The sequence below is a fragment of the Carcharodon carcharias genome (assembly GCF_017639515.1).
Source record: "Carcharodon carcharias isolate sCarCar2 chromosome 37 unlocalized genomic scaffold, sCarCar2.pri SUPER_37_unloc_1, whole genome shotgun sequence".
In the NCBI taxonomy this organism is placed as follows: domain Eukaryota; kingdom Metazoa; phylum Chordata; class Chondrichthyes; order Lamniformes; family Lamnidae; genus Carcharodon; species Carcharodon carcharias.
Genome location: NW_024470758.1, coordinates 1,993,527 through 2,019,233, shown reverse-complemented (window position 1 = coordinate 2,019,233; position 25,707 = coordinate 1,993,527). Strand labels below are relative to the sequence as shown.

The 25,707-nt window shown below is 49.8% G+C and overlaps 1 protein-coding gene across 1 annotated transcript in view; it reads left to right on the top strand.

The window, feature by feature from the left end:
* The first annotated feature begins 17,730 nt into the window (after positions 1–17,730).
* stx5a (syntaxin 5A) overlaps positions 17,731–25,707 on the top strand; it is a 39,704-nt gene continuing 31,727 nt past the window's right edge. The window contains exon 1 of the mRNA XM_041181920.1: positions 17,731–17,862. The gene's annotated coding sequence lies outside the window, so the exon portion shown is untranslated. The remainder of the gene's footprint in view (positions 17,863–25,707) is intronic.

The window sequence follows — 25,707 nt, the reverse complement described above, 5'->3', positions numbered from 1 at the left end:
ATAACGATGTCTCCAAGTCCTGCTTTCCCTCGTACAGGAGTGTTGCCTGTCATTCTCCCTTGACTTTTAGTTCAATCCCTCCTGAGCTGTACAGTTGGGTTTCCGTTAGCTGTCGGCAACTCCTTGGTAACCATGGTTCATTGCCTGCTAAAACCGTTTCGCTCATACAGACAGACGAAATAGGAGCAGGAGGAGGCCATTCAGCCCTTCGAGCCTGCTTCCTCCATTCAATAAGATCATGGCCGATCTGTCTGTGTTTCTAATTCCACATTCCCATCTACCCGCCCCCACCCCCCATAACCTCTGGACTATTACTCCTTCTTTCCTTTGGTCTGACTCCTGGATCTGGACTTGACCCTCCCTTAACTAATAAGAATCTAGCCACCTCCGGCTTAAAAATATTCAGTGACCCTGCCTCACCACCTTCTAAGGCCGAGAGTTTCAAAGTCGCACAACCCTCTGAGAAAAAAATTTCTCCTCATCTCTGTCCTAAAAGGGTGACCCCTAATTTTAAAACAGTGCGCCCCCCCCCCCCACTTAGTTCTGGACTCACCCACAAGAGGAAACATCCTTTCCACATCCACCTTGTCAAGGCCGTTCAGGATCTTATACACTTCAATCAAGTCACCCCTTGCTCTTCTAAACTCCAGTGTCTAGTTTGAAGTTGGTGATGTGTCGGTTGACTAATATGGCTGTATTCCAGAATGAGGTCATCGATCTCACCCAGGAAGTAACTTTGCTCCTCATTTGGCAGAAATTCTTCAACTTCATTAATAGCCTTAGGCGTGAAGACCTTTTCGTTGAAACCTGTGGAGTTAAAGGCTTTACATTGGCACATCTTCCCGAAATGGCCGATTCTTCCGCAGAGAAAGGATTTTGCAATGTTTAAGACCATAAGACGTGGGAGCAGGAGTAGGCCATTCAGCCCATCGACTCTGCTCCGCCGTTCAATGAGATCATGGCTGATCTGATAAGGCTCAACTCCACTTTCCTGCCTTTTCCCCATGACCCTCGATTCCCTGACTGATTAATGTCTGCAGGACGCTGTTCGTGCCTCTGGGTCATTTTGGGGCCACAGTGCTGGCAGGGTGTTTTGGCATCTTGTCTTTACCCTCCACATTTCTTTTGACCTTCTTTTCCGATTCTTCTGGGCTTCAGGAACTGTACAGTCGCTGGAGGTTTCCTATCCAGGGTTCTTCTTCATCTCTTGGTATTGCCCTGTCCTGTTTACGGACCTCTCTTTATCTCACCAAGCTGGATTGCTTTTTCTAAGGCGAGGCCTTCCTTAGATTGCAATAAGTCTGATAGGGATTCAGCGGTAACACCAACTACAATACAATCTCATATTGATTCTGTTTTTAAGGTCTTCATGCTCTGGACTTGACCCTCCCTTAACTAATAAGAAGCTAGCCACCTCCAGACAGCCTGTAAAGGTCATTAATAAAAGCATTTACTGGGTCACCAGGTTTCTGGACCCTTTTGCTGAATTGTGCCCTTTCCAGAGCCTTATTGCTTGTCAGGTTGACATAGTTATCAAAGGCTTTTAAGACTTATTCAAATTTGTCAGAGGTCTCACTGATGCCCTGTCTTGCAGTAACATCGTCTGCTACCGTTCCGACGGAGTGAAGGAGCGTGTTGACCAGTTCAGCTTCAGACTTACTGTCCAACCCTGAAGCAACTCAGAACCTCGAGAATCTTTTTCTCCCAAGTGCCCAGTTTGGAGTTTGATTTGGTCCTTCTATGTGCCCAAACCTCTCAGGTAGCATAAATTTAGGATCCAGGGCTTTTCTAAGCTTTTAGGTGGGCTGCCCAAGGTTTTAATTTTCCCTTCCAGCACTTGAAGCCTTCCTGTGCTGTTCAGTCTCTCACCAAGGCCCGCTGTGGTCTCTGTCTCTCCCTGGGGGACGTCACCGCTAGACTTGGTAGTTATTCCTTGAACTCCGCAAAGCCGTGAAAAATTGCTTTGCTTTAAATTATTTCCACAGCTATTTCAATAATCGGCCGTGTCTTACCCGAGTTCTGCAGTTTTAGCACCACTTTTACAGGCCCGATGTTTAGGGCAGAATTTTTCGCTTGTCAGGCGGGCGCGTGCCCGATGATGTCATGCACTGGCGCGATATTTCGGTCAGCGGGCATGCACCGGAGTTGGCACCCCGCCAGCCGACAATTAAAAGGCCCACTGAGGCCATTAACAACCTAATTGATTTAACCTTTGCACTGCCCGGCCAACCTTACAGTCAACGGGCAGGCAAAAATGCCAAGCGGCCTTTGCGTTTTTTTGCGAAACCTCATCCGCGGGCGGGATGAGGTTTCGATCCATCATTAAAAAAAAAGTTTTCACACTAATTTCTAACATGTCCCTGCTCATGTGACAGAGGGGGGACGTGTTTTCTAACATCTTAAAATGCTTTATTTTTCATTTTTCATATCTTCATCTCCCTGAGGCAGCTCTGTGCCTCAGGGAGCTTTTCCAGAATACGCCCGTGAACTTGCACTCTCGCCTTCCTCATCCCTCCCCCCCCTGCCAACACACAGGCAGTGCTGAAGCTCACGTTTCACACCGGGCGGGCGGGCCTTAGTTGTATCTTCAGTGTTTTGGGGTCCAGCAACGCTGCCACCATGTTGTATGGTGGTTAGGCCTAGCTTTGGAATGATTACTGAGACGTGATATGACATTTCCAGACTTTTCCTCATTTACCAAGGATTTTATCAATGAGAAAACTTCCTGTGATCCAACCATGGAAAAGTCTTCCAAGAATGCTCAAGAGTTTAAGATGGAAAACCAGCTGGTCCTGATCAAGTTCCACCCATATGTTTAGTGTTCCATTGTGCGATGTCTCAAATACTTCCTTCACTAAAGAAGCAGTTCCATGTCAATAGAAGCAAACAATCATTGTTCTGGTGTCGAAGCAACAACCAGCATCATTGGACAAGCTACGTCCCATTGCCTTGACAGGCCACTTTCCTGAGGTTGGCAGAGCAGTTCATAGCTAAGTGGTTACTGTTATAGCCAGGCTGGAAGATCGACAGTGGTTAATACGGTGAGTGTGCTTTGTAAAAGCGGCAATAAGCTGGGAACAACCTAAACCATTATTACCACAGATTTTTCAAAGGCGTTCAACAGGGTGGATCATACACTTGTGGTTAAACTTAAATGTACATGAGATTCTTGTCCAATGAATTGCTGACTTCCTCCCTGACCACGCAAGTGGGTCAGGTAGTGTGGTTCTTTGGAGTTGAATTTTCAGTATTTTGGGGTCCAGCAACGCTGCCACCATGTTTTATGGTGGTTAGCCTAGCTTTGGAATGATTACTGAGACGTTGGTATGTTCAAACATCAGTTGGTTTATCTTATAGAAAGAACTATATACAGCTCTCCGAGCGATACACTACTGACGCCATGAACATTCTCCCTCTCCTCTTCTCGTCATGTGTTCTCTAACATCACCAAGTGCTATTTACGCAGATCTATTAGCCCTTACAAACCCTGATACTACAGGGGTCAGGGTGAGCTGCGAGCCCTCCTTGGTTGAATAGCCTGTGATATTTGGGTGTGCGGGCTGGTCGGTGGTGATTTGTGGGACGGGGCTGTACTAACTATACGATAATTGGGGGATGGATTAAGCCTTTGTGTTCTAATCAGTAATGCTTTGATTTTCACTCCCCACACCCCCACCCCACCCCACCCCACCGTCGGGTGCAGAGATTGCTGATGACATTGAGGTGCCTGAGACGTATCACCAAGTGGAACTTCACAACGGGCTAGAACCACGAGGCCAGGAGGTCGAATACTCAGAAGCCAAGGCTGAACCTCAGGAAGGAGAGGCTGTGCCATTTAAGGGTGAACCCGAGCACCCTGACTCTCAGGCAAAGCCCGCACGCAAATACATCAAGTCCCGACACCAAAGCGAAGCACTTGGACACTTGCTGGACCTCAGCCACCTGGAGGTGCCCCCTCAGGTCATGTGCGTCACCACCCTCCACCAGGACACTTCCGGATGCCCCCGCAAATACAAGAGACTCACCGGTAAACGCATACTTCCCACGGCCTTCAGCAATGGTTACGCGGCTTGGGGTGATCAGAGCAGTGTCACCGTGGTCAGGGGTGGCCCGGCTGTGAGCCTGAAGATGCCACCAAAGGGCCAAGGAGCTGCAGCGAGCTGTCAGGCAGATGCCCCTGAACCCTTCAAACCAGCCCCGCCTGCACCCCGAGGATCTGAGGCCGCCCCTTTGAGGAGGGCAACTGAACCCCAAAAACTTGAGTCCGTCACTCCAGAGACAGCAACTGAACCCCCAAAGCCTGAGTCCGTCACACCAAAGAGAGCAGCTGAGCCCCCAAAGCTTGAGTCCGTCACTCCCGAGAGAGCAACTGAACCCCCAAAATCTGAGTCCGTCACTCCCGAGAGAGCAACTGAACGCCCAAAATCTGAATGCGTCACTCCAGAGACAGCAACTGAACGCCCAAAATCTGAGTCCGTCACTCCTGAGAGAGCAGCTGTACCCCCAAAGCCTGAATCCGTCACTCCCGAAAGAGCAACTGAACCCCCAAAGCCTGAGTCCGTCACTCCAGAGAGAGGAACTGAACCCCCAAAATCTGAGTCTGTCACTCCAGAGAGAGGAACTGAACCCCCAAAATCTGAGTCCGTCACTCCAGAGAGAGTAACTGAAGCCCCAAAATCTGAGTCCGTCACTCCAGAGAGAACTGAACGCCCAAAATCTGAGTCTGTCACTCCCGAGACAGCAGCTGAACCCCCAAAACCTGAGTCCGTCACACCAAAGAGAGCAGCTGAGCCCCCAAAGCTTGAGTCCGTCACTCCCGAGAGAGCAACTGAACCCCCAAAATCTGAGTCCATCACTCCTGAGAGAGCAGCTGTACCCCCAAAGCCTGAGTCCATCACTCCCGAAAGAGCAACTGAACCCCCAAAGCCTGAGTCCGTCACTCCCGAAAGAGCAACTGAACCCCTAAAGCCTGAGTCCGTCACTCCAGAGAGAGGAACTGAACCCCTAAAGCCTGAGTCCGTCACTCCAGAGAGAGGAACTGAACCCCCAAAATCTGAGTCCGTCACTCCAGAGAGAGTAACTGAAACCCCAAAATCTGAATCCGTCACTCCAGAGAGAACTGAACCCCCAAAATCTGAGTCCGTCACTCCAGAGAGAGCAACTGAACCCCCAAAATCTGAATCCATCACTCCACAGAGAGCAACTGAACCCCCAAAATCTGAGTCTGTCACTCCAGAGAGAGCAACTGAACCCCCAAAATCTGAAGCCATCACTCCACAAAGAGCAACTGAACCCCCAAAGCCTGAATCCATCACTCCCGAGAGAGCAACTGAACCCCCAAAATCTGAGTCTGTCACTCCAGAGAGAGTAACGGAACCCCCAAAATCTCAGTCCCTCACTCCAGAGAGAGCAACTGAACCCCCAAAATCTGAGTCTGTCACTCCAGAGAGAGTAACTGAACCCCCAGAATCTGAGTCCATCACTCCCGAGAGAGTAACCGAAACCCCAAAATCTGCAGCCGTCACTCCCGAGAGAGCAACTGAACCCCCAAAGCCTGAGCCCGTCAATTCCGAGAGAGTAACTGAACCCCCAAAATCTGAGTCTGTCATTCCCGAGAGAGCTACTGAACCTCCAAAATCTGAGCCCGTCACTCCCAAGAGAGCAGCTGAACCCCCAAAGCCTGAGCCCGTCACTCCCGAGAGTGCACCTGAACCCCCAAAATCTGAGCCCGTCACTCCCAAGAGAGCAGCTAAACCCCCAAAATCTGAGTCCGTCACTCCAGAGTGTGACACTGAACCCCCAAAATCTGAGTCCGTCACTCCAGAGAGTGTCACTGAACCCCCAAAATCTGGGTCTGTCGCTCCAGAGAAAACCGCTGAACCCCAAATATCTGATTCCGTCACATCGGAGAGAGCAGCTGAACCCCAAATGTCTGAATGTGACCTCCCACAGACAGCAGCAGACCCTTCAAAATCCGAAGCTGTCACTCTGGAGAGAGGAGCTGAACCCCAAGAACCTGAGCCCAAGGAGCCTGACTCTGTCACTCCAAAGAGGGCAAATGAATCCCGAAATTCTCCATACGTCACCCCCGAGAGAGCATCTGAACCTAAGGAATCTGAACCGAAGGAATCTGCACCCAAGGAATTTGCACCCCAGGAATGTGCATTCCAGGAATCTAAGCCAAAGGAATCTGTATCCTGGATATCTGAATTCCAGGAATCTGCACCTAAGGAATCAACACCTGAGAAATCGGATGCCAAGGAATCTGAATTCCAGGAATCTAGGCCCAAAGAATCTGGACCCAAAGAACCTGAACTCCAGGAATTCCAAAAACCTGGACCTAAGGAATCAGAAATTCAGGATTCTGAACAACAGGATACTGAATCCCAGCGATCCCAACCCCAAGATTCTGAGCTTGAGGAATCCGAACATAATCCTCCCGAGAGAAACCCTGATCCACTGGAGTCGGAAATTGAAGAATCCGAACTTGAGGAATCTGAACCCAGTGAATCGGCAAGTGAGGAATACGACTCCCAAGAGTCGGACATTGAGGAATCCGAAACGCGAGAATCGGAACTCGAGGTTTATGAAGCAGAAGATTCCGAATCTGCTGAATCTGACCCCCCGGCCTCCGAAGCCGTCACTCCGGTTGGAGCAGAGGAACCCCTGATCCCTGAACTGCCCCCTCTTATGGAGTTACCCGAACCCCAGGAATCTGAACTTGCCCCTCAAGAGAAGGCAGCTTCGCCATGGAAAATGGAGCCCCCAAAATCCAGATCCACCACTCCACCAGGAGCAACTGAACTCCAACGCTCTGAGTCCGTCACTCCGCCGGGAGGGACCAAACTCCAACTCTCCGAGTCCATCACTCCGCCGGGAGCGACCAAACTCCAACGCTCTGAGTCCGTCACTCCGCCGGGAGTGACCAAACTCCAACTCTCCGAGTCCATCACTCCGCCGGGAGCGACCAAACTCCAACGCTCTGAGTCCGTCACTCCGCCGGGAGTGACCAAACTCCAACTCTCCGAGTCCGTCACCCCGCCGGGAGCGACCAAACTCCAACTCTCCGAGTCCATCACTCCGCCGGGAGCGACCAAACTCCAACGCTCCGAGTCCGTCACTCCGCCAGCAGCAACTGAATCCCAAGGGCCCAAATCCGGCGCCCAGCGGGAGGAACTGGGCCCTGAAGTTCTGAGTCCACAACTCCCGACATGGCAGCTGAACCTGACCCCCTCCATCTAGAAGTGGCGCCCGAACCCCAGGAATCAGAACGTTTATCCGAACCCCAAATATGCGGAACGCTTCCTCCTTCCCCAATGCCCGGCCTCTCACCACCCCCACCCAACCCCTCTCCACCCCTCCCCACACCCGAGATTGAAGCTGCCCCACAGCCCCGACAGTATGAGCCCCTCTCAACTCCAGAGGTCCCTCTTGAACCCCAAGTACCAGCATCTGCAGTGGTGAGGTCTGAGCCCAAGGCAGGACCCGAACACCTCCCCCTCACCCCGCTTTTGCCCTCACCGCCCTTCCTGCTGCCCCACAAGAACTGTACCTCAGGCATCCCTCCGAGACGGAGTCTGAAGCCCCAGATCCTGCAGGCAAACCCTCTTCCCCCTCCCCCCACCGCCACCAACTCCCCCCGACCTCCCCTCCCATCAAAGATACGAATACCAAAATAATTTGAGAAGATAAAATAAATGGAGATTATTCAGACAGGCGGAACATGGTTAAAAGATCAGCCAAGAGAGTTGTGTTCTTGCCCTGAGCCATCAAGAGGAGAAGAGAGAGAGCGGGCCAAGGCAACTGGAGACCAGGCCAAACTCCAGAACCCCATAAACCCCACGATTAGTGCACCAACAAGAACCCCCCCACAACCCCCAGACCACCCCACACAGCTGGACCATTTCACTCAACCGGCCAATCCAAACCCAAATGACGCCAACTGACTAAAGTGTGGGTGCCGCACCTCCCACCCCCACCCCCCCAACAACTCCCCTTCACCATCTCCATCCCTCCACTCTGCCCCACATCTACACCATCCCCCCCCGCCACCTCCCCCCACCCCAACACCCCTTCACCATCTCCATCCCTCCACTCTGCCCCACCTCTAAACCACCCCTCCCCCCCTGCCACCTCCCCCAACCCCAACTCCCCCTCACCATCTCTGTCCCTCCACTCTGCCCCACCTCTACACCACCCCCCCCCCCGCCCCAACCCCCCACCCCCCCCCCCCCCCCCCCCCCCCCCCCACCACCACCGCCGCCCCCTGGGGCCCATTTTAATGGCCAGGGATCTTCCACCGGCCCGCTCAGCAACTTTCCCCGACCCCAGTGTGCTTGTGACGAGTGCTTTGACTTGAGCAATAAAGTCTTGTGCTTTGGCTTGGACCCTCGAAAGGGAGCGCGTCGTGTTTGCGAGGGCGCGAGGCCTGACTCAAGAGAGGGCGCATGCGCCCCAACGGGTGAGGCTGAACAGGTTCTGTCAAAGGGAAAACCAAGAGGGGAGGTGATAAGAGGTCTTTAAAATTAAGATTGGGTTTGGTTAGGATAGAGGGAGAGAAAGTGGGACCTTCGACTCATAGAATACAGAAGGAGGCCATTCAGCCCATCGTGGCTCTTTGGTGGAGAGTCTAATTGGTTCCAATTGGGGAGGTGGTGGCATAATGGTATTGTCACTGGACTAATAATCCAGAGATCCAGGGTAATCCTCTGGGGACCTGGGTTCGAATCCCACCAAGGCAGATGGTGTAATTTAAATCCAATAAAAGTCTGGAATTAAAAGTCTAATAATGACCATGAAACCATTGCTGATTGTCCTAAAAACCCAATCTGGTTCACTGATGTCCCCTTTAGGGAAGGGAATCTGCCGTCCTTACCCAGTCTGGGCCTACATGTGACTCCAGACCCACAGTGATGTGGTTGACTCTTAACTGCCCTCTGAACAAGGTCAACTAGGGATGGGCACCTGCATCCCATGAACAGATATAAAAAAAATCTCCAGCTCTTTCCCCAGAGTCGCTTAAGCTTGTCTCCTTCTTTGCCCAAAGAGTGGGGAGATTGTGGAACTCGCTACCACAAGGGAGTGGTTGAGGTGAATAGTGTAGTTGCATTTAAGGGGGAAGCTGGATAAACATATGAGTGAGAAAGAAATAGAAGGATATGTTGATGGGGTAGAATTGGCTCTGTGACAGGAGGCCCAGAGTGGCAGTGATTGGATGCTGTTTTGGAGGTGGTTTGCAGTAGTGTTCCCCAAAGGTCAGTTTAGGTCCATGACTCTTTACGTTGTTCTTCAATGACCTGGAGTTGGGTGTAGGGGGATACATAAAGTGGATGATACGCAACTTAAGATGAGAACAGTTATAGGCTTCAAGATGACCAAAGAAACAGGGCAGATGGAGTTCAATGCAGAGAGGTGTGAAGTAATACACTTCTAAACTGGAATGACAATCTAATATAAGTGGCAACATGCTGAAAAGTGGAGATGAGCAGAGAGAGAACTTGGTGTTCAGAAACACAAATTCTTAATGATGGCAGAGTGAGAGCAAGAGAGAGAGAGAGAAAGAGGGCAGATCAAGTGAATAAGATGGCTAATTAAAGTGTATGGGTTACTTGGGTTTCTAAGTGGAGACACAGAATGTTATAGCAAAGAGATTGTTGCTAGAATTTTATAAACCTCAGTTTAGGCCTCAGCTGGAATATTGCAGACAATTCTCGTCCCGCATTTCAGGAAAGATGGGAGGGCCTCAGGGAGGGTCCGGAGGAGGTTTCCCAGGACGTTCCCAGGGTCAGAGACTTCAGTTCTGAGGAAAGGTTGGAAAAGTTCGGACTGTCCTCCTAGGAACAGAAAAGGGTAAGAAGTGACAGAGTGGAGGTTTCCAAGATCGTGAGGGGCTTTGGATGGAGAAAGAGAGAAAGAGAAAATCTGTTCCCTCTGGGGAGTGGGTCAGTAACCAGAGGTCAGAGATTTAAAATCATTGGTACAAGATCTAGAGGGGAGATGAGGGGAAACATTTCCACTTGGAGAGTTGTCGGGATCGGGAACGCTCGATCTGAAAAGGTGGTGGAATCCGATTCCACAAATAATTTTAAAAGAGAGTTGGATGAAGCTGAAGAGCCTGGACAAAAAAAGCAAGGAGCTGAGACTGACCACAGCCTCCCTTTCAAAAGGCCAGCTCAGTCAAAGAGGTCAGTTTCTAAGGAGCGTCTTAAAGGAGGAGAAAGAGAGAGAGGCGGGGAGGTTTAGGGAGGGAATTCCCAAGCTTATGGGCCCCCCACCCCCCCCCCCCCACCCCCGGCCAGGCAGCTGAAGACACGGCCACCAGGAGTGGAGCGATGGAAACCGGGACATGGTCATGAGGCTGGAATTGGAGGAGCACAGAGATCTAATCATAGGGTGTGCACTGAGAGGATACAAACAAGTGACAGCATCCCCTTTATTTATCTGTGGGAGAGAATTCAACTCTCAGATGAAAGAGAAATAGATGCTGGAAATCCAAAATAAATACAGGAAATGCTGGAAATACTCAACAGGCCAGTCGTGAGTGGTAGCCATGGCTCAGTGTGAATGTCAGCTCAGTTGGTAGAACACTTGCCCCTGTACCACAGGGTTCTGGGTTCAAGACCCCCTCCACACCCCCTTCACCCCCACCAGGACCTGAGTGCAAAAATCAAGGCCAACAGTCTAGTGCAATACCGAGGGAGCTGCTCTGTCTGTTGTGGTGTTAAACCAAGGCCCTATCAAGGCTGGAAGTCAAAGATCCCACGGCACGATTTTGAAGGAGTGAGTGGAGTTATCCCTGGTGCCCTGGTCGATGTTTATCCCTCAATCAACAACATCAAAAAAAAAACCTCGCAGATTATCCTGGCCATTATCACGTTGCTGTTTGTGGGAGCTTGCTGTGTGCAAACTGGCTGCCGCTTGCCCTACATTACAACAGTGGCTTCATGTCGTTGGCTGGAAAGCGCTAAGAGATGTCAGTGGCTACGTAAGTGTAAGTCTTTCTTTCAGGTCACGAGGCATCTGTGGAGAGACAAAGGGAGTCAATGCTTCAGGTTGCTGGTCTTTCATCGGAACTAATTGAGGCCGAGGTATGTTTGGTATCCTCATGTTCATGTCTCTGAGTCTTAGTCTTGGATCCAAGGCCTGAGGTAATCACTTGAACACCTCACACTCCAGTGCAGCACTGAGGGAGCACTGGATATATATTGGTCAAGACAATGGCTGACCAGTAATCCTGAGGGATCTTTTACATCCACCCGAGAGGGCAGACCCGAGGGGAGGGGCCTCAGTTTAACATTGCATCCGAAAGATAGCGCCTCCGACAGTGCAGCACTCCCTCATTACCGGCACTGGGTGTGTCGGCCTAGATTATAAACTCAAGTCTCTGGATTGGGTACAGGGAGGGGGGGTGGGGGTGGGGGGACAGGGGGGTGATGCAGCGAGGGGTCGAATCCACGAGCTTCTGATTCAGAGGTGACAGACAGCGATAGTGTCTAAATCTTCAAAGTTTAAAATAGAATTGAGTGGAGGTGGAGTTTTCAATAAAATCACACCATTTTGTGTCAACTGTCCCCTTGAATGGTGCAGTGTGTAATAGTATCGCATAGGGGATGTAATTAATATTGACCAAGCCTGACACTCGGGTGCAAAGTCTGTGTCGGACTGGATGGTGATGCCTTCTGTGGTTAAATAGCCTGCCTAGACTCATTGTCCAACCTCACATTTAATTGCCCTGTCCATTGGAATCAGTATCTACTCCCTCCACCACTGACGCACACTGGCAGCAGTGTGTGCACCATCTACAAGATGCACTGCAGCAACTCACCAAGGCTCCTTCAACAGCGCCTTCCAAACCCGTGACCTCTACCACCTAGAAGGACAAGGGGCAGCAGATGTATGGGAACCATAAGACCATAAGACGTAGGAGCAGAAGTAGGCCATTCGGCCCATTGAGTCTGCTTCACCATTCAGTGAGATCATGGCTGACCTGATAATCCTCAATTCCTGCCTTTTCCCCATAACCTTTGATTCTCTTACTGATTAAAAATCTATCTCAGCCTTGAATATGCTTACGGACCCAGCCTCTACAGCCCTCTGTGGTAAAGAATTCCACAGATTGACTACCCTCTAAGAGAAGAAATTCCTCCCCATCTCTGTCTTAAATGTGCGACCCCTTACTCCGAGATTATGCCCTCTGGTCCTAGAGGGCACACCTAAAAGTTCCCCTCCAAGTCACACACCATCCTGACTTGGGAATATATCGGCCGTTCCTTCCCTGCTGCTGGGTCAAAATCCTGGAACTCCCTCCCTTAACAGCGCTGTGGGAGTGCATCTGTGCCACACGGACTGCAGCGGTTCAAGGAGGCAGCTCACCACCACCTTCTGGAGGAGCAATTAGGGATGGGTAACAAATGCTGGGCCTTGCGCTTTGCAGGGTGGGTGTACTCAAGTCTCAGCAGTGGAACTTGAACCTGAACGTTCGAGCCCAAAGAACTTTACCCATTGAGCCAAGGCTGAGCCCAGGCCATGAAGGGTTAAAATGTGAGCTCACATTGCATAGACTAGCCCAATATTCCCTTGAATATAGAAGATTAAGGAGTGATCGGGTGGAAATGTTTAAAATAATAAAGGGATTCGTTTGGAAAAATACTATTTCCTCTTGTGAGGACAGTAGAGAACAAGAGGCACAGACTTAAAAAATTTGAGCTAAACTCGGATTGTTAGCTGTGGCTCGATGAGTAGCTCCCTCGTCTCTTCGTCAGAAGTTTCTGGACTGAAGTCCCACTCCAACATGCTGAGGGTGTAAGATTTTAAGGTTTGAAAGCCAGAGACGACCTCAAATTGGCAGTTGAGAACTCATCAGTGATTTTAAGGTAGTTTGTTAAGAAGCAACATGATGCATCAGCTAAATAGACAGGAGAAGTATATTAAAAGCAAAATACAGCGGATGCTGTATCTGAAACAAAAACAAAAAATGCTGGAAAAACTCGGCAGGTCTGACAGCATCTGTGGAGAGGAATACAGTTAACGTTTCGAGTCTGTGTGACTCTTCATCAGAATCTTCATCAGGAAAAGTATATTACAACCCATAACAGGTGAGAATGGGCTTCAGGTTTCGAATCAGAACCATGGATGGGGGAAGCAGGGGGTTTGCTGATCTCCATGGCAGAGTGGTACTGTCACTGGACTAATAACTGAGAAACCCAGACTAAGGCTCTGCGGACATGGGTTCAAATCCCACCACGGTAGCTGGTGGGATTTTAATGAAATAAATAATTCTGGAATTGAAAGTTAGTCTCAGTCATGGTGACCATGAAATTATCATCGATTGTTGTAAAAACCCATCTGGTTCACTAATGTCCCCTTTAGGGAAGGAAATCTGCCGTCCTTACCTGGTCTGGGCCTACATGTGACTCCAGATCCATAGTAATGTGGTTGACTCTTAACTGCCCCTCTGAAATGGCCTAACAAGCCACTCAGTTCAAGGGCAATTAGGGTTGGGTAATGAATGCTGGCCTTGCCAGCGATGCCCACATCCCATGAAAGAATTTTTAAAAAAATTCCCTTCCTAAACCTCTCCCTCATCCTTTAAGCTGATGTCTTTGACCAGACTTTTAGTCCCAGTATCTCCTCCTGGGGTTCAGGATCAAATCTCCATGGCTGGAAGTGACTGTTTGCTTCAAGAAGTCGGCTTCTCTCTTTACCTCCTTGAGTCAGCCGAAATATCGGGAAGCGCTTTGCCATCTCCTGGGTGAGGATTGGAAGTGACCGTTTCTTCCATTTTCTTGAGGCTGAAGGCAGCATAGGTCCACCTCAGGAGGTTCTCTTACTTCCCATTTCGAGAGGTCTGAGCCAATCAATTGTTCAATTGTCCATTAGCAAAGAATAAAGATACTTTATTCTTTCATAGGATGTGGGTGTCACTGGCAAGGCCAGCATTTGTTGCCCATCCCTAATTGCCCCTTGAACTGAGTGGCTTGCTCAGCCATTTCAGAGGGCAGTTAAGAGCCAGCCACATCGCTGTGGGTCTGGAGTCACATGTAGGCCAGACCAGGTAAGGACAGCAGATTTCCTTCCATAAAGGGGACATTAGTGAACCAGATGGGTTTTTATGACAACTTCATGGTTACCATTACTGAGACTAACTTTTTAAATTCCAGATTTAACTGAACTTAAATTCCTCCAGCTGCCGTGGTGGGATTTGAACCCAGGTTCCAGAGCATTAACCTGGGCTGCTGGATTATTCATCCAGTGACATTACCACTTCACCATCATCTCCCCCTGCTAATCGTCAAGGTAATCCCTCCTATTTCCCTCAGAAGTCCGCTAAGTCATCTTGTGGCTCATCTCTTCCTATAAGACCATAAGACATAGGAGCAGAACTAGGCCATTCAGCCCATCAAGTCTGCTCCGCCATTCAGTGTGATCATGGTTGACCTGATAATCCTCAACTCCACTTTCCTGCCTTTTCCCCATGACCCTTGAAGATTAAAAATCTGTCTATCTCAGCCTTGAATATACTTAATGACCCAGCCTCTACAGCCCTCTGCGGTAAAGAATTCCACAGATTGACTACCCTCTGAGAGAAGAAATTCCTCCTCATCTCTGTCTTAAATGGGCGACCCCTTACTCCGAGATTATGCCCTCTGGTCCTAGACTCTCCCACAAGGGGAAACAGCATCTCAGCATCTACCCTGTCAAGCCCCCTAAGAATCTTATATGTTTCAATAAGGTCGCCTCTCAATCATGTATGGCTCATGAAGTCGACTCCCAGCAACCCCAAGCGCCCGGCCTCCCCACCCACTCAAGTCAGGATTACCAGTGTCTTGATTCAGTGTGTTTATGCTAGAGACAGGCCCTTGGCAGAGATAACGGCCTTCGCTGCCTTGTGTTTGTCAGCCCAGGAATCTGGTACGGGAGCTCCCCTAATAAGGGATTTCCATAATATGTTCCTATAACATTCATTTAGCTTTTTATGAAATGATTGATGCTAATTTCTGCAGTGATCGACGTCTTGTCGTCTGGCCGAGGCGTTAAGTTGAGGCCCCGTCAGCCTGCTCAGACGAACGCCAAAGATCCCACGGCAACTATTTTGAGGGAACGCAGGGAGTGCTGCACTGATGGGGGGGGTTCCTGTCTCTCTCTCTCTTGTCAGTGCTTTGGACGGAGCTCCTGTCAGCCTGTCTCGGGCAGCTCTCCCTGCCGCTGACGGGGAGCTCTCATCGAAAGATGCTGCAGATCCCAGGCCCGATTGTCCTTGTCCCAGCCAGGCCGCCCCCAAAACCTATCACACCCGTTGGCTTTTCCCAGCTCTGATGAAAGATCACAGTCCACAAACTTTAACTCTCTCTCTCGCTCCGCAGACGCTGCCTGGCCTGCTGAGTATTTCCAGCCTTTGCTGTTTTGATTTCAGCCAGAGCCTGACCCGGTGTCCCCGACTCAGAAAGCTTACTCTTCAGCCACGATCGGTCACTAAAAATTGAAATAAGAGGCGCTGACTGAGGTTGTGTGGGATCTTGCTGTGCGCGCATCGGCTGACCCATCACAACGGGGAGCGTGGCCGTACTTGGAAAGTGCTTCGGTCGGCCTATGCTTCAGCTGTGCCGGCCTCACCGACGGACATCCGTGTTCCGCCAGCATTTTGGGAATGCGGTTAGCGCCGGCTGGACCCAGACAGGACACCACCCCCCTGCGGACGTGGCAGTCATGGTAACGAAAAGCTTAGAAACGGGAATGGTGGCTATTGAAGATGGGGCATTTGACAGTTCGAGCTTGTTCCACCGTGGGACCGTTCTTTGGCAGTCGAGCGCTTTCTGAGGACCCCCCCCTACCACCCCCCCCCGCACCTCTCCCAAGGCAGGGTCGCCAACTGCGATTCCATAAGACCATAAGACATAGGAGCAGAAATTAGGCCATTCGGCCCATCAAGTCTGCTCTGCCATTCAATCATGGCTGATAAGTTTCTCAACCCCATTCTCCCGCCTTCTCCCCGTAACCTTTGATCCCCTTACCAATAAAGAACCTATCTATCTCACTCTTAAATACACTCAATGACCTGGCCTCTACAGCCTTCTGTGGCAATGAATTCCATAGATTTGCCACTCTCTGGCTAAAGAAGTTTCCCCTCATCTCTGTTCTAAAAGGTCTTCCCTTTACTCTGAGGCCGTGCCCTCGGGTCCTAGTCTCTCCTACTAATGGAAACATCTTCCCCACGTCCACTCTATCCAGTCCTTTCAGTATTCTGTAAGTTTCATTCAGATCCCCCCTCATCCTTCTAAACTCCATCGAGTATAGACCCAGAGTCCTCAAATGTTCCTCATATGTTAAGCCTTTCATTCCTGGGATTCAATGTATCCCTGGAGGTTTCACCACATGACTTGCCCTCCACACTCCAGCCATTAGTCGGCCAACATGTCCATCCTCATGATGTATGGCCTTCCCACGCCAAATGGGAAGCAAAAAGACTTATTGCCCGATTGGGTGATGCTTGACTGTCAGCCAAAACAGCCTTTCTTTCCCCCTCATTTTCAATATTTTTATATCTGATAAAGAGAAATGTTCAAAGAAAATGACATAATACATTATCGTTTTGATGTCTCAATGATTTTACTTTTTTTTATTCATTCATGGGATGTGGGCATTGATGGTTCGGCTAGCATTTGCTGCCCATCCTTAATTGCCCCCTGAGAAGGTGGTGGTGAGCCGCCTTCTTGAACCGCTGTGGTAGGTACACCCACAGCGCTGTTAGGAAGGGTTGCACGTAGCAGTGTCCTGGAGATTGCTCTTCCATTCTTGGAGACTCCAGGCCAGTCCCTTGGGGTTGACAACCATATCCCTTGAGGTGTTAAATCAATCCAACTCTTCGGCTGGATGGGAAAGGGCTGGCCCCTATAAACGTTGGCGTTACCCCTTAAAGTCAGACCTTCCCAAACTGTGGGTTGTGCAACCCCCAGTGGGGACGTGAGATGAGGGTTTGGGGCCGCAAGCTCTGAAGAAGCAATGGCTGTCGTGGAGTTCAGACTGACTGCCAACAGCTGCGAGGCCCCTTTAAATCCTTGTGTTTTTTTCTTGTAATGGTGGGCTTGGCCTAACAGATAGGTCTCAGAGGCCTGATTTCTGTCGCAGAAAAAAGCCTGTGAAAAAGTAGGTATTTTACTGAAGGTTAAACACTTCCTGCCATGCCCCTCTCTCCCCTCCCCACACACACAGATCTCCCCCCTCCTCCTCCCCCAGATCTACCCAGCAACCCTTCTCTGGCTCTGGGGTCACAGTAATTTTCAAGCTACAAAATGGGGTCACAGCAAGAAAACGTTTGGGAAGGACTGCTTTAAGTGTCCGCACTGTCCCTCTAAATGTTGGCAGTGCCCCTTCAAGTGTTGGTAATGTCTCTTTAAATGCTGGTAGTGTCCCTTTAAATGTTGGCAGTGTCCTTTTAAGTGTTGGTGGTGTCCCTTTAAATGTTGGCAGTGCCCCTTCAAGTGTTGGTAATGTCCCTTTAAATGCTGGTAGTGTCCCTTTAAATGTTGGCAGTGTCCTTTTTAAGCATTGATAGTGTCCCTTTAAATGTTGGCAGTGTCCTTTTTAAGCATTGATAGTGTCCCTTTAAATGTTGGCAGTGTCCCTGTGAGTGTTGGCCACGCCCACTCCCTGCTGCTGGCTGGCGGAGAGGAGGAGGAGGAGGGGGCGGGGCCGGCGCTCTGAGCGGCAGCGCGCCTGCGCTGGGGGACGTGGCAGTCACGTGGGGTGGCGGTGACGCCAGTGGCTCTTGTCGGGTTCGAGCGCCGGGGGCTTTGAGGTGGAGAGGCCGTTAACTCCCCCCAAACCCGCTACCGTCTAGTCAGTCGGACTTCAAGCCCCGCCGTGGTGAGTGTGTCAGTGTTTGTCTCTCGATAGGAAAACAGAGGGAGGATTGACGCGGTGGGAGGGGGGCGCGGAATGTTGGTGGTGTTGGAATGGAATGAGATTAAAGAAGCAAAATAGAGGGAGCCGCATCCGGCTCAACCAAACCTGTAAGCTGTGATGGGCAGGAGCGGCATCCAATCAATGGCCAGTGCGCCTGAGAAGCGTCCAATCAGAGTCGAGAGGAGGCGGTGCTTTGTTCCCCCCCCTCCAAGTTAGGTTGACAGCTCACTCCTTGACCAAGTGTATTTAAGGGTGCGCCCCCTTTATGGCCCAACACCCCCGTTTACATTGCCCCCAATCCCCCAAATTTTTAAGTTTGTATCTGTTAAATCTGTTTATTTTTCACCTCCCCTTTCCTCCCCCTCCCCAGTTCTAAATTCTCCTAGACTCTTCATGTACAATGGAAATTTCCTATGTCAACCTGTCACACTGGTCATACCTTTCCCCTCCCATGGGATGGGATGGGGTGGGGGGGGCGCTGCAGACAATTCTGCTGTGGGGGGGTGGGTGGTGGCGCACCAGTGTTTCGCCTGGTTCCCCTCAGCTCCCTTGGGCATCCCAGGGCCCTCTTCTTTCGGAAGCACATTCACAGTTCTGCCGGTAAATGTGACTGGCCTGCGCACAGCAGGATCCCGCAATCAGAGATTGAAGCAAACAGCTGTTGGATCTGTTTTCAGCGACGTGATTGAGGGAGGAATGTTTGCCCAGCTCAGCAGGGAGGTCCCCCCACCCCGCCACACAGCTGTTCTTCGAATGATGGCTGTGGGATCCCCATAATCCGCCCGAGTGCAGACAGAACTGCGGTTTGACACCTTGGCCCAGGGAAATAAAATGTGCTCCCTCAGGTCACGGCGCCGGAGGGCCAATGTGGGCTGGAGTTGGGGGTGGGGGGCTCGAACCCTGCTGCACTGTTGGAGGCACTGTCCTTCTGATGAGACTGACCCGCTGAGATGGATGCAGAAGATGCTACAGTGCTCTCCCTTTCCAAGAAAAGCAGGGGTGGGAGCTTCACAACCGAATGAACCATTTTGAAGAGCAGCTAATTAATGCACAGGAAGATCTCACACACACACACACGCACGCGAATGCGATAAAGGATCTTCATAGCCAGAGGATTCGAGTACAGGAGCAGGGATGTCTTGCTGCAATTGTGCCCACACAATTGAGACCACACCTGGAATATTGTGTGCAGTTTTGGTCTCCTTATCTGAGGAAGGATGTACTTACTATAGAGGGAATGTAGTGAAGATTTACCCGACTGATTCCTGGGATGGCGGGACTGACATATGAGGAGAGATTGAGTCGATTAGGATTATATTCGCTGGAGTTCAGAAGAATGAGGGGGGATCTCATAGAAACCTATAAAATTCTAACAAGGCTATACAGGGTAGATGCAGGAAGGATATTCCAGATGGTGGGCGAGTCCAGGACCAGGGAGTCACAGTCTGAGGATATGGGGTAGACCATTTAGGACTGAGATGAGGAGAAATTTCTTCACCCAGAGAGTGGTGAGCCCATGAAATTTGTTACCACAGAAAGTAGTTGAGACCAAAACATTGTATGTTTTCAAGAAGGAGTTAGATATAGCTCTTGGGGCGAAAGGGATCAAAGGGTATGGGGAGAAAGCGGGAGCAGGCTATTGAGTTGGATGATCAGCCATGATCATAATGAATTGCCTACTCCTAGTTTCTATGTTTCTATGACCAAACAGCCCGCTTCAGTGATGCCGTTTCGACATCTGAAACAGATGATGCAGTCACGTTGCTGTGTGTGGGAGCTTGTGCGCAAATTGGCTTCCGGGTTTCCTACGTTACCACGGTACCAGCACTTCAAAAGTTTGTTGCTAGTTCTGAAGTGCTTTGGGATGTCGTGAGATTGCGAAACAAACGCCAGTGGAATGCAAGTCTTTTCTTTCACTTTGGAAAGGCTTGGTTCTGTAACCATGCAGTTGTTTGTATCATAGTTCCACAGAATTTGTCAACCTTTCCATTTGAGTGAACTCTGTGTTGCATTTTTCCCTGAGATTTGCGTTATAATGCTAGACTAGTTCAGGGGAAAGTAGGTACTCGTTTTTTTTTCTTCCTGTGAAGGCGATCTTTAAACTGAGGCTTGATTTTACTGTTAACAACTGTGTTGGCTTCACTCAGTTGGTGGCGCCTCTGGGTCAGGAGGTTGTGGGTATGAGCCCTCCTTCAGGGCAAGAGCCCTGAATCCAGGCTGACGTTCGTACTGAGGTTCCACAGCGCTGTCTCGAGGTGCTGTCATGCCATTTTCAGATGAGGCTTTAAACCCAGCACCCCATCTTCAGATTGGCTGTGAGCAATCTCCCAGCAGGAGGAGGTGGCCGATGTTTGTGCCCCCCCCCCCCCCCCCCCCCCCCCCCCCGGCAGGGGCATCACTGAAGCAGATTGGCTTGCTCCCGTATCTCATTTCTGAGAGTGGGCCCTTCCCCTGCACGAATCAGTCATTCTACAAAGTGGTTTATTCAGTTGCAAAGCACCCTGGTCACCCAGAGGGTGTGAAAATGTATAAATATAAATGTAAGTCCATTCCCTTCGTTGAGTTGACGTTTTCGTAGAATGTTGCAACGCAGCAGGAGTGTTCAGCCCATCGTGGGCGTGCCCAGGCGATGGAATTTTCCTTGGATCAAATAGCCTGAGGTGTGTTAGAAAGGTTTCTGCTTTGTGGATACTGAAATGGATTTCTGCCTTTTGTTAATCAGCATGCGAGCGGATGAAACACAGGGCGTGCAAAGTCTGCCAAATTCCAGCTTACTTGAGCCCAGGTCCTTTATACTCGGACTCCTGCCGGACTCAGGAGCTGGTAGTAGCCATAGCTCTGTGTGAGATTGCAGGCGTCCTGAAGTGAATTGACCCAGGCCAGTTGTTCACTGGGTGAAGAGTTCAAACTTGCGGCAGTTAGATTGGCGCCTGCATGGACGGGACATTGAGGAATACTTGAAAGCAGACGAGTGGAGATGATTTGCAGAGGGTGGGCTTGTCAGGCCCTTTACAATGAAGCCTGATGGCAGGGGTATTGGGGGATTCTGGGGCAGCATGTTCCCTCAGAGCAGACAATTTCAGTTGCTCTGAACTGTACTCGCACAGAACACTCCAAAGCTGCTGCTACACCCAGCAATTGGGTTTTGATGACTGTTCTTTCATCTTAGGATCAGAACACCGAGGAGGAGAAGGAATCTATGTAAAATATATACAATTCTTGCCCGTAGACCCTATTCCCTGTTCCGATTTTTGGTCAAACTTTTAGTGCCAGGATATGGTAAATTGCTACCTCAATATTTCAGATTCATTCGTGCTACGTCAGCTGTCACAGGAACACAGGACAGACCGGGCGGAACAAGTTCGAGGGGTTGAATGGCCTCCTCCTGCTTCTCTGAACCTCTTTCTCTGTTCATTTAGATCATAGCTGTATATTAACTCCCATCTACTCGCCGTGGCTCCCTTAATACCCGCAATCTCAGATTGGAGGGGGTGGGGGAAAGAGAATTCCCGATTTCCACTCCCCTTTTGTGTGAAGCTTCCTGACCTCATCCGTGAACAACCTGGGTCTAATTTTCAACTGCTGCCCGTCGTTCTCGATTCTGCCACTGCTACCCCCACCCCCCACCCCACCGTGCTCCCAGCTCCACCAAAGGAAATAGTTTATTTCTGCCTCCCCTATCAAATTAAACCTCAATTACACTCTTTTCCTTCCCCCCCTTTAATTTTCACACACATGGGAGTAGAAGTGTGGAGCTCCCTCTCCCCCCCCCCCCCCCCCCCCCCAAAAAAAAAAGTAGGTGCTAGCTCAATTAATCATTTTAGATCTGAGTGGAGCATATTTTTTTTGCTGTCCAAGGGTATTAAGGATTACAGAGCAAAGACGGGTGGGTGGAGTTAATGTGCGTCTCAGCCATGAACTGATTGAATGGCAGAATGGGTTTGAGAGGCTGAATGGCCTCCTCCTATGTTCCAATGCTCAAAGGGGTACAAGCCATGAACAGTATGTGGGAGTTTCTGTCATTTTTTCCCTGTGTAGAAATAAATCCTGTGTTCAATAACTATCCGAGGGCATGGCTGTGGAAACTGGACTACTTTTATTAAAGGTTTTCCTGTTTTTATTCATTCTGGGGGTTATGAGTATTGCTGGTTTTATTACCCATACCTAATTGCCCGAAAAACATTATGGTGACCTGCTGCCTTGAGCTGCTGCAGTAGGAACACCCACCGTGCTGTGAGGGAGGGAGTTCCAGGATTTTGACCCAGCGACAGTGAAGGAGTGGCCAATATATTTCCAAGTCAGGGTGCTGAGTGGCTTGGAGGGGAACTTCCAGGCGGTGGTGTTCCCATGCATCTGCTACCCCTGTATTTCTAAATGGTAGCGGTCGTGGGTTTAGAAGATGCTGTCGAAGGAGCCTTGGCGAGTTGCTGCAGTGCATCTTGTAAGTAGTACACACTGCTACTACTGTGTGTCGGTGGTGGATGGGGTGTCAATCAAGCAGGCTGCTTTGACCTGGATGGTGTCAAGCTTCTTGAGTGTTGTGGGAGCTGCACTCATCCAGACAAGTGGCGATGCACTCCTGACATCACACTCCTGACTTGTGCCTTGTAGGTGGTGGACAGGCTTTGGGGAGTCAGGTGATGAGTTACTTGTCGCAGAATTCCCAACCTCTAATCTGTTCTTGTAGCCACAGTGTTAATATGGCTGGCCCAGTTCAGTTCCTAGTCAATGATAACCCCCAGGAAATTGTTGGGTAATTCAGATAGGCTGGAACCACCTAATACGTATGTTAAAAATCAAAACAAATTTCCTCAGCGTGGTTCTACTGTGTGTTAATAATAATGTCGCATAACCTGCAAAGTTTGAATTTAGTGCGCCTAACCTTAGTGTGACACAACATGGAAGGGATCCCAGAGTCATGTAAAATCTGATTGTAATGAACCACTGAACCCTGGCAACTGCAGGTCATTGACAAAATGAACTGAACAGGGACAATATAGAGGGGGGGGATTGAAAAACTCTACAGAAGATGCATTTTCTGGCAAAGACATGTGTGTCGTGTCACTCAGAAACAGGAACTTAAAAAGTGAAACCAAAACACTTTTGCAAAGCTAGATCCAAATAGCCACCCACCTTATCTTATCCGTAAGTTATCTCATCGTCATCTAGGGGATGTGATGTTGGCACTGGGTTATTTAGTCAGGGTTACTTCCAGTGGTCACTGAATGTCTCCAGTGCCTGACTCTCCATTTCTTCCAGTGTGGGGGTGTGTGTGTTGATCATCAGGAACACAGCTGGCTGCAACACAGGATTTGAGTCAGGAGCGGTACAAAAGGATGATATTGTAGCTCCTATCTCATCAGGCTCTGTTCACCCCCCCCCCCAAGGGCTCTCGCGCTCTCCCTTTAAAACCAACCTCTCTGACCAAACGCTTGGTTCCCTGTCCTGATAATCCCTTATGTGGCTCGGTGTCAGATGCTATTTCATTACGCCCCTGTGCTCTTCATGAGGACATTTTATTACGTTAAAGGTGCTGTGTAAATTCAAGCCGTTGCTGCTGTTCATTCCTAACATTCGGGACTGGAACCCAACCCAGAGAGGGAAATCGGTCCTGTAACTGTTCGAGCTGTGGTGGAGTGTCCCAATGATAGTGTTAGTTGTGCACAAGCTCTTTATCATTGTGTTGACTGACTACCCAGTTTGTACCTGCAATGCCAGCTATTTACTTGGGCAAGGGGTTGAATCTAACCCCATCACAAGGTTGATTAAAGAGCTAGTTGTGCTCGGAAAGTGTACGCAGTTTTGCAGAATACCAAATGTTGATGGATTATGCAGTGTGCTCAGTGGGTTTTTGTCGCTGGCTCGTGTGCGTTTTGCCTCCTCTTTTGATGTTGGATAATTTTCTTTCAAATTAATTTTTCTCTTTGACCCTGCTGATGTATATTCCAGCTGCTTTCTGATATGAATGCCCCTTCAGTTTAGAGAGAAAAACCCTGCAATTTTTTTTTTTTTGCACCGCCCCGAGACGTCGCAAAGCGTTCTACAGGCAGTTTCCCACTTGTTACACAGGCCAGTGAAGCCTCAAGACTGCGTTTTGAGGTGCTGTCGCCAGGGTAGGGATCAGGGGAATCCGATTTTGTGAAACGCAGATTGAGAGAGGAGATTTGGGGCACAAAGGGACTTTGGAAACTGTTCTGATGAAGGGTCATACGGACTCGAAACTTCAACTGTGTTCCTCTCCACAGCTGCTGTCAGACCTGCTGAGTTTTTCCAGGTATTTTTGTTTTTTTTTGTTGTTTCGAAACAGCGTTCTCTGTTTCGGTGGGAGACCTGAGCCAATCATAATTTCTGGCCGTGTTGGGTTCAAAGTGTATGTTCCTTTGTATAGCAATAAAACCATCCAAGGGCAGATTGCCAGGCTTGTGGGTGTGAAGCATTCCGTGTCCCAGCACTTTGGTGTGTCAGCTGGGCTCAGATTGTAGCACACTCCTTCAGCTCCAGCTCCACTTGGGCCGCAAGGCCTGGACCATGAGGACACCACACGGCCAGATGTGCCATCTTTTGGATGAGACTTCAGGATAATTCAGGAACCCTTGAATGACTGGGTAGTCCAATTCCCTTATTTTTAAAGCAAGGAGCAGACTGTGCCTCTGTAAGCAGATGCATTGCCCGTGGTTGAATCATGCTGTGCACAGAATTGGCTGCTGCTTTTGCCCACACGGCGAAAGTAACTGGCTGCAATGGCCAGGAGAGATTGCCGGCAGCTCAGTGGTTAACCACAAACCAGTGATGTGGAACTGACCGAGCCAGGAAGCTCACGTCCTGTTCTGTGCTGAATTAGTGAACTGTGAGCAGGTACACACAGCCTGTGTTGCTAGGTCACGAGGGGGGAACCGATGCTTTTGGCTTCTCGCCGCCTCCCCCAGGTTGTTTGTGTGTCGGAGGGGCACGCGTGTGGTTGTACTCGTATTGTTTTAAGACAGGATGGCGGTTGTTCTGTTGGGGTTGTCTGGATCGAGCCACTTGCCTGTGAACGGCAGAAATAACTGTCAATCTGTCGGAAGAATTTTTATAACGCCTTTCACAACCTCAGAACATCCCAAAGCACCTTTGCAACCACATGGAATACTTTTGAAGCGTTGTCACTGTTGGAATGTCAGAAACGCACCAACCAATTTGCACACAGCAAGTTCACACCAACAGCAGTTAAATGAACGGCCACAGAACCTGGTGATATCAGTTGAGGGATAAATATTGGTGCCCAGGACAATAGGAGAACTCCCCTGCTCTTCTTCCAAAGTGGCCATGGGAATCTTTTACATCCACTCGAGAAGGTAGGTGGGGCCTCGGTTTAACGACTCTTCAAAAAGATGGGACCTCTGACGCTGCAGCACTCCCTCGGCACTGGCAGTAGATTATGGGCTCAAGTCTTTGAATTGAGACTCAAGCCCACAACCAGACACCAAGAGAATGTGTGATATATCCAAGCTGGCACCTGTACCCCTGGAGGATAAAAGAATCAATATGAGGTGGAAGTTCCCAAGCTGCTGACATACTGTGTAAATAGGGAGCTGAGTCAGATTCTAGCCCCAGTTGGGATTTGATGACTTCACAGAATCACATAGTGCAGAAGAGGCCCTTCGGCCCATCGAGTCTTGCATCGAGCTGTTTAACGTCTTGGGGGTGCACAGCGCGACCAACTTGCCCGTGGCGCTTTTGAGCCTTTAAGGCAAAAAGTTTTCAATGGAATAGAAAAAATGTCCGTTTCTCTCTGTTTCTGACTTGGGTGGTCACAGGAACCACTGT